The sequence below is a fragment of the Eleutherodactylus coqui genome, chromosome 10 (genome assembly GCF_035609145.1).
Source record: "Eleutherodactylus coqui strain aEleCoq1 chromosome 10, aEleCoq1.hap1, whole genome shotgun sequence".
Classification (NCBI taxonomy): domain Eukaryota; kingdom Metazoa; phylum Chordata; class Amphibia; order Anura; family Eleutherodactylidae; genus Eleutherodactylus; species Eleutherodactylus coqui.
Window position 1 is genome coordinate 21791411 of NC_089846.1, and position 14789 is coordinate 21806199.

The following is a 14789-nucleotide window of genomic DNA, read 5'->3' on the forward strand; positions in this document are numbered from 1 at the left end:
TACAGTATTTATTCACTGAGCTATTTTGGATTACCAATCAGTGCAACATATGGCGCTAAAACATAGCTACATAGGGTGCCATCTAACCTAAGACTGGCACAGCTCTTGTTAGCGAACTTGTCTATCATGAGAGTGTCATGAGCTGGAGGCATCATAAAGAGCAACAAGGAGCCTGTAGAAATATTGTGTAAGTGGGTTACCAAGCATAATTTTTGAGGATCCATGGGTGGGAGGTGCCATTGCAGTACTGCCTAGCAAGGCCTGTGGAATGCCACCAGGGAGCTGATAGTGAGCTGATGGTAGGAGATTCACATTGTCTCAGCTGCGGGAGGGGACGATTTATAGACTTCCATGGGAGCTGCTGCTAAGGCGGTGTGGGCTGAGCATGTTGATAGTCCAGGGAGAGTTAATCTCTGATCAGTCTGTAGGATGTCAGCATGGGGAGGATTGGTGACCAGTGTGGAACCTGAGATTGATTGCCCTGATGCCTCTGATGAGGCCTGGACATCGGTCCTGTAATGGACTGAATAAAAGTTAGAGAAGGGATAAAGGCTGGAGGTCTTGGGGTTGGAGCCAAATGCGTGAAAGTGTTCCTCCCCTTAGAGAAGTTAAAGGTTTTTAGTTACTCCATTTACCTATAGTAAGTTGCAGTGATCATTGTAAGACCGCTCTCACACCAGACTTTTTTTACCGCAATTAGTGCAGTGTCCCGAGTGCCGCTCTAAGTGCGGGAGAATGCTCCCATTGATTTCAATGGGGCCTTGCAGACCTGTGCGTTTTCTAACGCCGTGATTTTCAAGCGCTGTCTGTTCTATTTTTGTGCACCTCATCAACCAAAAAAACCCCCCCGTTATCAACCATTACGGCCTGTGATAATTTCTTAAAGGGGCACCCATGGCTATCACCTTACAAGCCTACAACAATGTCCTTCATAATAGATCCAGCCTGCATTAGATCCATCTGCGGGTGACTGGATTGATCCACTGATTAAATCAGTTTGTATCTGCATTTCAGAACGCTGGAAGGGGTACAGAGCTACGTGAAAATATATTGTTACTTTGACTGTAATGTTTAATGGGATGACTGATAGGAAGTCCTGAAAAATTCCTCCCCCTATGATCATTACTTTATTTCCAGCACTATGAACCTTCAGATGGCTATGATTTCATGAGGTTGTAGTACCTAAATAGCACCTCTAGGTGGTGTTGTGTGCTTTATCCATAGCAGCATTTGGCAATGGCAGAAGTGTTCCACAGAAGTCATCGCTGCATAGATCTGTTAGGATGTAACTGTTTATTATAAGGTTCTTACTATACGGCGCTTTGAGATAGTATGTATTATGCACACGCTGTTTGTCAGCCTTATTCTTTCGCATTAGGGTTGTTATGGAAGCCAGGCAACAATAGGGGAATGTGTCAGTGCTGTTCATCCATATGCTATTGGGTTCTGTGGATTGTAAGGCATAAATAGTCAGGCACAAAACAGATTTCCTCCTGCCTGCCGTCCTTGTACACAGTAGTAGTGGAGCCATGAAAATGGAACTATGTTTTTAAGTTAAACCCTCCAGTATTGGATAAGGTTGTCAATATGTGGCAATGATAGATTTGATAGAACTATAGTCCTTTGTCCCCATACAGCACTAGTTCTATGTCACTGTACCTGTCATGTATTTGTACATAATAGTTGTAATAGTACATCCTGTTTTATCATTTAAAGGCTACGCTGTAACCATGGCTGGTGTTAGCTGCATGCGATCTTTGGGATTGCATAGGGGGGCTTGTAGAGGGGAACCAGGCAGATGTAGATGGCAATCTTCCCCCTTAGGTTCGTTCGGCTAGATGATCTTCCTCCATGTGACAGCATCCTGTGGAGCTACATAAATCATCATCCTCCTAGCTGTGTTTCCTCCCCTCTAATGTTCAGAGGCACCGCTGTCAGCCCATCAGTGTCTGTGCAGTACAATCGCTTAGTTCTGCTACTGTATTTATGTTATGAGATTTGTTCTGGTATTGTCACTATTTACCGAGCTTGGTTTGTGCTGAATTTAGGTACTGAGATTAGTTCTTGTGCTATATTCATGTTATGAGCTTGGTACTGGTGTTGTATTTGTGCTATAAGCTTGGTTCTTGTGCTGTATTTATGTTATGAGCTTGTTTCTGGTGCTGCATTTATGTATTGAGCTTGGTTCTTGTGCTGTATTCATGTTATGAACTTGGTTCTAGTGCTGTATTTATGTATTGAGCTTGGTTCTGGTGCTGCATTTATGTTATGAGCTTTGTTCTTGTGCTGTATTTATGTTATGAGCTTGTTTCTGGTGCTGTATTTATGTATTGAGCTTGGTTCTTGTTCTGTATTCATGTTATGAGCTTGGTTCTAGTGCTGTATCTATGTATTGAGCTTGGTTCTGGTGTTGCATTTATGTTCTGAGCTTGGTTCTGGTGCTGTATTTATGTATTCAGTTTGGTTCTGGTATTGTATCTATATATTTAGTTTGGGTTGGTGCTGTATTTATGTTCTGAGCTTAGTTATGCTACAGTATCCATTCACTGAGCTGTTCTCCTGTGGGCATGCTGCTCTCTTGCTGTTTTCTGCACAAACCTAGGGTGGATTCCGAACTGCTCCAAAATGTAAAATAGGAAGGACTTGAGGCTTATGACTGCGTTTGCAAAAGCCAATTATGTGAAGCTACAAATGCTCCAGCAAGCAAATTGTTAGTCTTCAGGGTAATGGATGGGGGTAGCTGTCCTGGAATGTTAAATAACCCCCAGGATCCAAAGCCTAAGGCTGCACGTCCACGGGTGATGATCAGAAGGTGAACATGCTGTGTGACGTTTTCCATAGGGTCGCTATGGAAAGTGCAGCGCCGGCTTCCACGAGCGGAGAATCATAGCAAATCTCCGCTCGCAGGATCGAAATCGCAGCATGCCGCTATTCTCCATGGTGAGCCTATCTGTTAGATAGGCTCATCACTGAGACCTGTTAGCGCTCCCCCCTCGTCCCGTGCGGTAGAATATCGTCTCAGCTGTGGACAGGGGGCCTAACATGAATTATACTGTTTTCTTTAAATACAATTTGACTACTGGCCACTAGGGGCAGTGCTCTATTGCATAAACAGGGGCGTTCAATCTCTGAATGGAAGTACTAGGGAGAATCTTTTGCTATATCTGGGCAAGCTTGCTGGAAAATACATGATAACTAAATATCCTTTCCCATAAATGAGGTTCACCCTCCAAATTACATTTAGGCAACACAAAGCAGGAGGGCCCAAAGTTTGCTATACATCTCACCAAAAATAAGCTCACTGCCTATTGTTGCCTAAATAAAGATGGCTCCACATGGGACACTATAATCTGAATTTTAGCTAAAGCGTATGAACGACTGTTTCTGCACTTTTATACTTGCTGAACTAATCATTGGAAGCATTTACACGGACTGAAATATCGTTCATCGACTAGTCAGGGGACGTGCGATTCTTTGGTGGGCGCTTATTTGAAATTTAGACCTCTGCAGTCACTGGACCAAAACCCAACCGTAGCAGCAAGTATTCTTGCTCCGAAAAACCAGCAAGAACTGCTCAGTCGAGGATGACTTGCCCTTACGTGTTTTCGGGGCCCAATGAGTGTTAAGTGGGAGGTGCACGCTAAACAAGGACACCTACCTGTAAAGTTGTCGGCTAGTCTGTGGAAGACAATGATTACTTGTTTACACCAGATGAAAAAATTAGTCAAGCAGCGACTATTTTAAGGTGAGCTGAAACAAAGCAATGCGAATAAGGAAGATGGACCAATACCTCAGCAGCACCACCCATGGGATGGCAGCATTCCTGCAAATCAATGTCAGACCCTTTAAATAAGTCTTTATAACAATGATTGGCAATTAACCACAATACAAAAAACCATACACAGACAGCTGCTTCTGAGATTTTGTCCCTCATCAGTGTGCAGTAGGTTTCTGGCTTGGCTGGTGAGAGGCCTGTGATGTGGGTCGGGAAGAATACCACCTCTCCCCTAATCATTGTTATAAAGACTTGTTTAAAGGGTCTGACATTAATTTGCAGGAATGCTGCCACCCATTAGGTGGAGCTGCAGAGTCATTGTTCCATCTTTCTTACTTGCATATGTTTCCCAGAGGAGTGTGCATGGCTTTATAAGTCTCCTCACTCACCTTCTAAGTGCTCTCCTTAAGGAGAGATGATACCCTTCCCGACCCACATTTATAGGCCTTTCACTAGCCAAGGCAGAAGCCTACTGTACGCTGATGAGGGGCAAAATCTCTGAAGCAGCTGTCTGTGTATTGTTTTCTGGCTTATGGTCAATTCCCAATCATTGTTATAAAGACTTGTTTAACCTTTCCAATCCACTGTCTGACGTCTAAAGACAATCTGATTGAAGGCTGTACAGCTCCAATGTCAGAAGACGTCTGACATTGTATTCTTACTGTAGATTACTGGCCGCTCTGTTATTGGTGGCCTCTCCAGCATGTCTCATACCGTAGTACTGGCTCTAGCCAGCAGATGGCGCCATTGTATAATGGCAGAAAAAGAAAGCCCCCTAGGAAACCCTGATTTCAAAATTGGATTGCAAAGGGTTAAAGGATCTGACATTGATTTGCAGGAATGCTGCCACCCGATAGGTGGCACTGCAGAGGTATTGTTCCATTTTCCTTATTTGCATATATTTCCCAGAGGATCGTGCATGGCCTTATAAGTCTTCTCACTCATCTTCTAGGTGCTCTCCTTAAGGAGAGATGATACCCTTCCTGAAACATTCTTCACCAAGGATGGCACACACAAAAGGCCAAATTACTCTTTAATATGTCATGACAATGGTTTTTTTCCCCTTAGTTCCCCCTTAAGGAATGACAAATTCCTCCAAGTCAGATGTTGCCTTCTTTGCCCTTTGGTTGCTAGTTTGATGTTCTCCTCCTTCACCTTTCAATGCAGATCACTATCCCCACCTATACTTTCAGCTTCCTACTATACAATCAGATGTCCTACAGGATATTAACTGTAAATGACTGCCCTCCAGTGTGGGCCTGCTATATATATGTTTATCTCCATCCATGGACAGGGAAAGACTTTTTAATTAGAGGACAATCCCCTGGAAAGAAAAGCAGCTCCACAACAATGAAGGTCTTAAATGGAGATACCTCCTAAAACCCAGAAGATATCAGATAGGCCAGGAATTGTCATTTGTTTGCAATGCTGAATTTCAAAGTGTTTTACCTTTTTTTCCCAAGGCTTTCCTCCTCCCTCCTGACTCACACATCCATTTAAATACAACATTTACCCTGGGAGGTCCTGAAGAAGATCATTGCATCTTATCTGCATGGCTCCGGTTACACAAGGCTTGAACATTTTGTTTTTCAGTAGAACCCCCTATTGGTCTTTCATTGAAAACTCGTTTACTTGACCAAGACTCAATTGAGTATTTCTCCAATCAAAGCTTACAAGATCTCCACCATCCTTTTGGCTGACAGGAGGACAAACAAACACATGTGGGTTCAGCTCACAGCATGGAGAACAATGTTAACGAGATCTGGGATTTGTCTCAATGCCCTTTGGAGTTTGCCATGAGCGGTTACATAGGGATCGCATATTTTTTGCTCGGCATGCATATACACTGAATACTAACTTACTGGTCAGTTTTGATTGTTTATTGGATCATAATTAGAGATGAGCGAGTATACTCGCTAAAGGCAATTGTTCGAGCGAGCATTGCCTTTAGCGAGTACCTGCCCGCTCGAGACCATAGGTTCGGGTGCCGGCGGCGGGCGGGGAGCTGCGGGGGAGAGCGGGGCGGAACGGAGGGGAGATCTCTCTCTCCCTCTCTCCCCCCCGCTCCCTCCTGCTGACAGCCACTACTCACTGCTCCCCCGCGCCGGCACCCGAACCTTTGGTCTCGAGCGGGCAGGTACTCGCTAAAGGCAATGCTCGCTCGAGCAATTGCCTTTAGCGAGTATACTCGCTCATCTCTAATCATAATCGCTCCTCTAGTCAACCCTCTGCCACTCTTTTCTAGCCAGTAAATCATTACGATGCCTGTGTAAGCAAACGATTTACTGCAGACTGACGATGATTTTTAGGTCTCCATCAAAGATCCAATCAGCGAGAATCTAACAATTCAGTCGCCGTACATATTAACACCTAACAATTATCACCCAAAAATACTAATCGGCTAATGATTATTCGCAGGATAATTGTGTCGTGTAAAAGGGCCTTCACACATTGATCCCTTTACTGCTTTGTTTTCCAGGTATCCACTGCACTTCTACACTTCGTATCCGATCAGTGGTGTACTCTACAGCTTAAACTCTCATGGTACCTTCTGCTTACGTTCTCAGTAGTATGGGTGCAAAAGTGATCAAATGATATTCTAGCCCAAGAGAAGTAATAAAGCAGATAGCTCCATTCGTAATGCAGTGGCCAGGCTTGGTATTGCAGGCAAAGTTCCCATTCACCTCAGTGAATGCAATACTAAGCCTGGTCACTACAGTGGGAACAGAGCTGTCAGCTTCCTGCAGAAATCACAGATTACTGGTGGGGGTCCCGGGTAGTAGACCCTTGCCAATCTACTATTGATGACCAATCCTGAGAATAGACCATCAATAGTTTACAATTGGACAACCCCTTTAAGGGTATCCATGCCATAGAAACCCCTACGGTCAAGCAAAAAGAGAACCCTAGCTTCGGTTGATCCCATCTTCATTCTACATGAACCATCACGAGGGAGGAAGAAAGGACACAATGTTCACATCACTCTTTGCTTCTACAAGGGATAGCAATGTTGGGAATGGGCTGGGGCTACAAGCATGCCAGAGTTAAGGGGTCATCATGGACCAATACCAAAGAAGACCCCTCTTGATTTTTTGCAACAGAAGAGATGATAATATTATTGACATGAGATGGAAAACTGTGAAAAAAGATATGTACACCCGAGACTGTGTCCTAGCAGCCAGTAACACTGTCCATGTTTGACACTGCCACCACGTGCAATGGCCTACCTAATGCTTGGACTGGAACTATATAGACTACGCTGTACTCCTAGGGCTGTGCTCTTGTCTGGGAGAGTATTGTGTGATGAATGTCGTATGGTCGCACCATGGGTAGGTGGAAACCCATGAAAGGTAGTGATGTAGTAGGCACGAGAATGTATGGAGGTGCAGTGTATCTCTGTTCTAAGTGACTAGTTCAACCCTGCAAGTGGCATACAGGCAAGGAAAGCTGAAGTAGAAAGTAGTCTCTTAGTGACCCACAACAATACAGCAGGACGGGTAAATGTCGATGGTGACTTCGCTGCAACCCAACTGTGGTGAGACCTCCAGTGTATCTTGAAGACCCCGATGTAGAATGCACTCAGAAATAGTTATGCCACAGCTAGAATAAAATAAAGTTTATTGTTCAACTTCAAAAATAAAAGGTTTTTCTCATTTCACATGGGCAACTCCCCCTAAAATGACCATCCCAGAAGTCCTCCACAAGTAGAACTCTAGACCCTACCAAGAAGTTTAACCCTTTCCAATCCACTGTCTGACATCTGAAGACATTCTGATTGAAAGCTGTACAGCTTCGATTTCGAAAGATGTCCGGCAGGGTAATCTTACTGTATATCACTGGCCGCTCTGTTGTCGGGGGCCTCTCCAGCATGTCCCATACAGCAGTACTGGCTCTTGGCAGCAGATGGCACCATTGTATAATGGCAGAAAGATAAAACCCCTAGGAAACCCTAAATCCAAAATTGGATTGCAAAGGGTTAAAACTGACTCAACCAGTGGCGTAACCTGAAGCTGCTGGGTGCTGGTGTAAAATCTGCAATAGGACCCCCAACTACAATACTTTATTTATAGTACTAGTTTCTTTATATAAGGAAGAAAGACCTTATTGTCACCCTAAGACTCCAGTGCTCAAGTGCAACTGCATCTTTTGCACCCATTATAGTTACACCCTTGTATACAATCACTTTACATTGTTGATCCACCGCTTGTTACAGTTAACCCTTGAGATTATCCCCCAGATTATGGGGCAACTTGGATGAACAATTTAGAGGAGAGCAGAAATGACTGACCATCATCTGACTACTGAGCTATGTGCGAGTAGTGCTTTAGCGAGTATACTCGCTCATCTCTAGTTATCACTAATTCTTTGAGTAAATAATTGTGGCCAGAGTGTCTGCAGAGTGAACCCCTACCCCTCTTCCTCCTCTGAAGTGCTGCCAGTCCAGGAGCGGTACCGTACAGATAATGCAGACTGTAGGACCGGTTTCATCCTGTGTATCCTCCCTAATCTCTGAGCTCTGTTCTGCTGCACTTTGAAGAATTGTACCTGCATTACTGTGAATAATTGTTTTTGCCTAAGTTACCTCAAGTAAAGTTCCTAGCCATTCCTAGGGACCCATGGTACGATACACAAGTGTCTGTGTTAATTCTCACGGCATACCTGTGCGTGGGAACGGTGGTGTCACGAGGGATAACTACTACCCCCATCATCCCGTTTACTGGCATTCCCTATCCTAGGCGTGTTGAAGGTGGTCTGCAATCTTGCTCTAGCCTTGGCTACATGATTTCCCTCTGGGACCAAAGCCTGGTAAGTGCCGCCGTGACAAGCCAACACTTATCCCTCCCAGCTCTTCAGGTTAGTCAAGTGTCCACGGTACTCCTCTGGGGTGTTGCAGCACACCTTTTTGTGGTGTCACAAACAGAATTTGAACTGTTGCGCCATACAAGTTCAATGGACTGCCACTTAAGTTCTAATGAGGCCACCCAAGATGGCGTCCATTTCATAATGCTCTTTTCTATGGCTCACTCCCGCCAAGTAGCTCCTGCCAAAGCTGCTTGGCACCAAAAGGACTACGCCCTGGCCTGGCGCAAAGTAGGGGGGGGACTACCCCTGCTGTATGGACTTGTTGGAGCCCAAAATGGGAAGAGTTAACTGCCGCTGAAGACTCCTGGGCTCAGAACATTTTTGGCCAGGCTGACAGCAAAATGGATCCCACTTGCAGAACCCAGAGGCTGCGCCCAGTTCCTGTGGCCACTGTGGAACCGGTTCCTCAGAGGCTGATATTATACTGGAAGGAGAACCCACAGATCACTAGGCTGTCTACCTTCCCAACGCCAGAAGACGTGGAAAACACTACAAGGCTTCCGCAAACTCAATACTGATTCAGAAAAAATGGTGTGACGGCTCAGGCGAGACACCCGGTTTGGATCCTGATTCACCGGGGCAATGGAGTTGTCCGAGAATTTATCCCAGAATTGCTGTGTCCATTTGTGCTCACTTATGAAGACGCTAACTTCAGCTTTCATTTCATGGGAGAGCGACAGACTCCAGCCAGACTACTCCCGCAGACGCCGCTGAGGACACCCGCTGCGTCCCCTGTGCTCAGCATGGACAATGCATCTACTTCTCCTTCTACCAGCTCCGCAAGGTTGGAGGAGCATCACGGTGCAATGCAGGAAAACATTGCTCATGTGTCTGATCCTATCCAAAAGAAATCTTGCGCAATTTTCTTGCCTAAAGGCCAAACACACAAAATTCACGGCGACTTTAATTCTGGCCTATTGTAAAAATATGTTGATTAAAGCTCCTGCAATATAGCAGGAGCAGGTCGGGACTCAGCTGTTAGTCATAGCTGAAGACCTGGAGGAGAAGGTAGAAATGTTTTTTAACTGCTTCTGTCTTCTCTTTTGCAGGCTACATAATGCTCAATGACCGCTAAGTAGTGAAGAAAGAAAATGGAAGTGTTACTTCCACCATTCAACCCAGCTATCACATGACCACCGGGTGTTCCCTGCACGCATATTAGCCTATTACTCCCCACTTCTACACGAGCCAACCTAAACAACCAATCACCGTGAACCAGCCAAACCAAATAACCAATCACTGTGAATCAGCTAACTCAAATAACCAATCACCGAGAATTAGCTAACCAAATAACCAATCACCGGGAATGAGTAAATCCAAACAACCAATCAGGTTGCGAATGGTGTGCATTTGGGGAGTAATATAGATATATGTCCCCTGCCCAGCAGAGCTGCAGGGTCCCAGCAAACAAAATCAGCTCTGGCAGTGACTATTATCACTACAGGGGGATGTTTTCCCATGTAACTGGGTCTCCTATGGATGCCCCAGCTACAGTGGAAAAGTATGAAATAAAAAAAAACAAAAAACAATGTAAATAACCTCAGAGTTTCTCTATGATGTCACGAGGTACATAGAAGTTAAAACAATTAAAAAATAAAACAAAAATTATTTATAAAGCAAAAACGACCCACCGCCGACGCCAACCCAAACCATCGCCGTATGTGCCTTATAATAGGAGACTATACAAATAATATATTAAAACGTCCAAAACAAAATGAGGAACCCATTCCCAAACTTTATTTTAGCGTGAATATACTAACTTTAAAAATACGCAACTATAAATTTTTTTTTACCTTTTGATCCCCTAATAAAACAAAAAATAAAGTCAGTGAAAAAAGAGATTTTATAAAAACCCCTATGTCACGGGAAAAAATGTTGGAAAAATAATTCTGGTTGCTGAAAAAAAAAAAAAAAAAGTAAAACTACCTCATGGATAAAATCCCTAAAAAGTGTCTAGTCTTTTAGGACGAAAACACCCTGGTCCTTAAGGGGTTAAATGGGGTGAACACCCCATGTATAATACAGCCTTGTGATTTCTACAAGAACGATGTCTCTATTTCCTAGCAAATACCAAGAAACATCTTAAAACAACAAAATGGCCGCCTCCACAGTGTGCAAATAACACGTTTGCTCTAAAAAGGTCTGAAGCAGCAATGGGGTTTGCAGTCCACAGCATGTTCCGCCGTGCCGTGCCTGCGAGGGACTTGAATCTGATAGATTCTCATTACAGCAGGAGCAGAGGTGACTGAGGTTCTGCGGCGAACAGATAAGAAGGAGAGAAAACAGGATTGAGAGAAAAAATGTACAGGGAACAAGAAGGAAGGTGAGATTGTGAGGAAGATGGCAGACATAGACAGAAAGGTGCTAACTAGATGTGGCGTGAAGCAGGAGGTAGGAGACAGGCAACTGCCGAGAAAGTATCTGCAGAAGTAGTCAGCCTCTAGACAAGGGGTGTCAGACTCATTTTCACCGATGGCCACATCAGCCTTATGGTTGCCTTCAAAGGGCCGTTTTTAATTATATGTAACTGTATAAATGTAATTACTCCTTAATACTAATTACACAAGACGCTGCTTTAAAGTTAAGTGCCCTTCAGCCCTCAGAAAGCCAAATTATGGAGGTGCTGACTGTTCTCCAACATACTCAGTTGCTCCCGCTTACTGACTGCTCCTCTGGGGGGCATATATATATGTTGGCGCCCAGAGCATTGATGGCAGTATTGTGCTGCGGTGCAGAGACTCCTGTCAATCTTAGAAGTCCTGCTGCTGTTGTGCTTGTCGACTTTGTGGCTACACAAAATGAAGTGGCGAGCCAAATTTGGCCCATGGGCCTTATGCTTGATATGTGTGCTCTAGACAGTCTGTACATTATAAGCATATACAGATTGTGAGTACCCAACGCCAACAATCTGTGTAAGCTGCTGACCACAGTAGTGGACACCATCAAAGAAGAGAAAATGAGAGTGATATTGTGCAAATAATAGTACTTCACTGCCACAATACCATCTTATGGTGCCGCATAATAGTAAAAGTAGCCACACATATTAAAAGTACTGTAGGTTGATGACGGTTCAACAACCGTTGAATGAAGGATCATCTGATAAATTGATCTTTTTGCAGTTGTCGATAAACACATTTTAGTGCATGTTGGTTGTTGCAGCCGTTTAAACTGGCCATACATGTTCAATGACACCGGGAGACAAATATACAATCTGTCTGGGAATGTTCTCATGGACGAAGGATCATTCATCCAACTAGCGGGAAAAAAATTCAAGCATAGCCAAGTTCTTTGCAGATGATGACCGTGTCTGAAACGATCACTTATTGTCATATTTTAATTGATATACCAATTTTTGGGTTGAAATTGTCCATTCTCATTACATAAAGATCCTTTTACACGTAGCGATTTCTTCTAGCTTCCGAGCGCCGATCAGCGATCATTTGCCTGGTCTTGACACAGGATGAATGATCATTCATCTCCACAGAGTATCATCATTGTCTGCATAAAAGATGCAATCACATGATGAATGAGCCTTTGCTTGTTCATCAGGTTTTCAGTGGCACATTTAGACGTACCAATTGGACAATCGAAGATTCGGGTGAACATGCATGTTGGGCTAAGTAAAGGTCCCCATGCGCATCTGACCTTAGTCATCCAAACCCACCGATAATAACGGGGCTAGATGACTGTTTAATGAGTATGGGAGCAGCTCAACTTCCCTGCAACAGATGATGGTGGGCGAAAGAAGGATCGGAGATGTTGAATGTCAACAATCGATACTATTGTTGCCCGAGACATGTCACCACCAGGGCTGTCTAGCCATGGCTTACCTCCCCAAGCACACAAATATTTGGCCTAGCCAAACATTCATGTGTATGGGGCAGCCAGGAAATAGCAGTTGGACAAATGATCATTCGTCGCAGTCATACATCTTTTAGTCCATGTCACATATTAGTCCATTCTAGTCATTCAAACTGGCCATAAACCTTCAATGACACAAGTCAACAGACAAACAGCCTTTCTGGGAATGATCTTTCTTCCAACTATTGTGCGACAGACTTGTTTCCAGACAGTTTGTCATTGTTTAGCAAAAACATTCATTGTTATATTTTCAGACATTTTTTACAGATTCATTGCTCTATTTCACCCAACAAACGATTGATTTGGTTGAAATAGTTCCTTTTCATCAACTTTTGTCTAATATGTATTGGCACCATAAAGGAGTTTTCCGGTCATATAGTATTGATGACCTATCCTCAGGATAGGTCATCTATAGTTGATCAGCGGGGGTCCGCCACTTGGAATTCCCACCAATCAGCTGATCCTCTGAGCAGATGTCTACATTGAGGTTGGAGACAGAGGTGTAATAGAAGGCTTTGCTCCCACTGATTTCCGGCTCAGACCCCAATATGGACTTCCAGCTTGGCTGCACTGACAGCAGGCCGGAGGATCAGATGATCAACTGGGATCTCAAGTGGCAGACTCCTACTATCAACTATTGATGACCTATTCTGAGGATATATCATCAATAGTAAATGCTCGGAAAATCTCTTCAGGGCCTTATTCACATGGCCGTTTTTACGCGGCTAATTTACCCAAGTTGGGTTCCAATGCATTCATTCAGATGACCGATTTTTAGCCACATAAAAACAATGCATCGGCGATAATAGGACATCACCAGCCGAATATGGCGGCGGAATTTATTTGCGACCGGAAAAGATCTTGCCCTATCTTTCCGCTGATATATGCTGGTGGCTCCCATAGGCTTTTATGGGAGCTGACAAAAAAGGGAGGAGGAGCGAGTTTAGCAGCGTCCAATGATGTGAAAACATGACAGCTGGCTCTATTTAACTATTACAAGTAATTCTGAGGATTTATGCTGACCAAGGCAATTCCAGGCTGCGGCGTATATATATATTTCTCGCCTGCGTTAATGGGCGAGAAAACGCAAATTTTGGCTGCGACTCGATCCTGGCTTTTTGCTGGTCATGTGTCATAACGCATTGCCTGTGTGAAAGAGGCCTAACATGCCCTTTCAATATAACTGCCATACAGTTTTTAATGGGCTACTCCAGCGAAAACACATTTTTCCATCCCCGTCCATCCTCACCTGGTTGCCTGTCACACTTTAAAGGTCTCCTTTGTGAATTCCAGTTACTTCCATGTCTGTTTGATGCTTATCAGGCACTGTCTTGAGAGTAAGATTTTTTTTTACTTTCAATGTATCCCATGATGCATCAGCACAGCAGCTAGAGGCATTACCATTTGTGCCTGCTAGGAGGACAGTTTAAATATTATCTTCTATATTCACCTAAATACCTACATACCATAAGTACACAGTCAGGAGCATGAAATGTGATCTCCTCTACTATACCTGCGTAACAGGAGCTCTATGATCATCATCAGTAATGTGATAGTAGTGCCTGTGGCCCCCTCAACACAGTTTCAGTGGTAATAGCAACATAACAGTGCTATATAGTGCCAAAGCATGCATTATAGACACCTTCAAAAATGAGAAAAAGACAGTGGTATTGGGCAAACAATATTACTGTACCACCTGATAGTAACATGAAGTGCCATATTACACCTAAATAACAGTGGTATATTGTACCTACATAATACCGCTATATAGTACCTAAATAATACTTCGACAGCACATGAGTTCACTACAACTTTCCAGGGAGAATATGAAAACAGGTATACCCACTGACTGAGTGCAGGCTGTCTTGGTATGCTTAGAGTTGTAGTTATGGCCGAACATGTCAGCGGCACCTCAAAAACATCGCAAAAATCTGCTCTTTTCTCACTGTAGACACGCTAAAAACGCTTATTGTTGCCCTCATCCACTCCCGGCTCAATTATTGCAACTCGTTGCTGATCGGCCTCCCCTGCACCAGACTCTACCCTCTCCAATCCATCCTGAATACAGCAGCCAGGCTCATCTTCCTGTCCAGCCGCTACTCGGACGCCTCTGCCCTGTGCCGGTCACTGCACTGGCTGCCCGTTAAATACAGAATTCAATTTAAACTCGCTACCTTCATCCACAAAGCCCTCCACAGCGCAGCGCCCCCCTATATTGCCTCCCTCATCTCAATCCATTACCCAGCCGGCTCTCCGCTCTGCTAACAAAACTAGACTGCGCTCCCCTTTA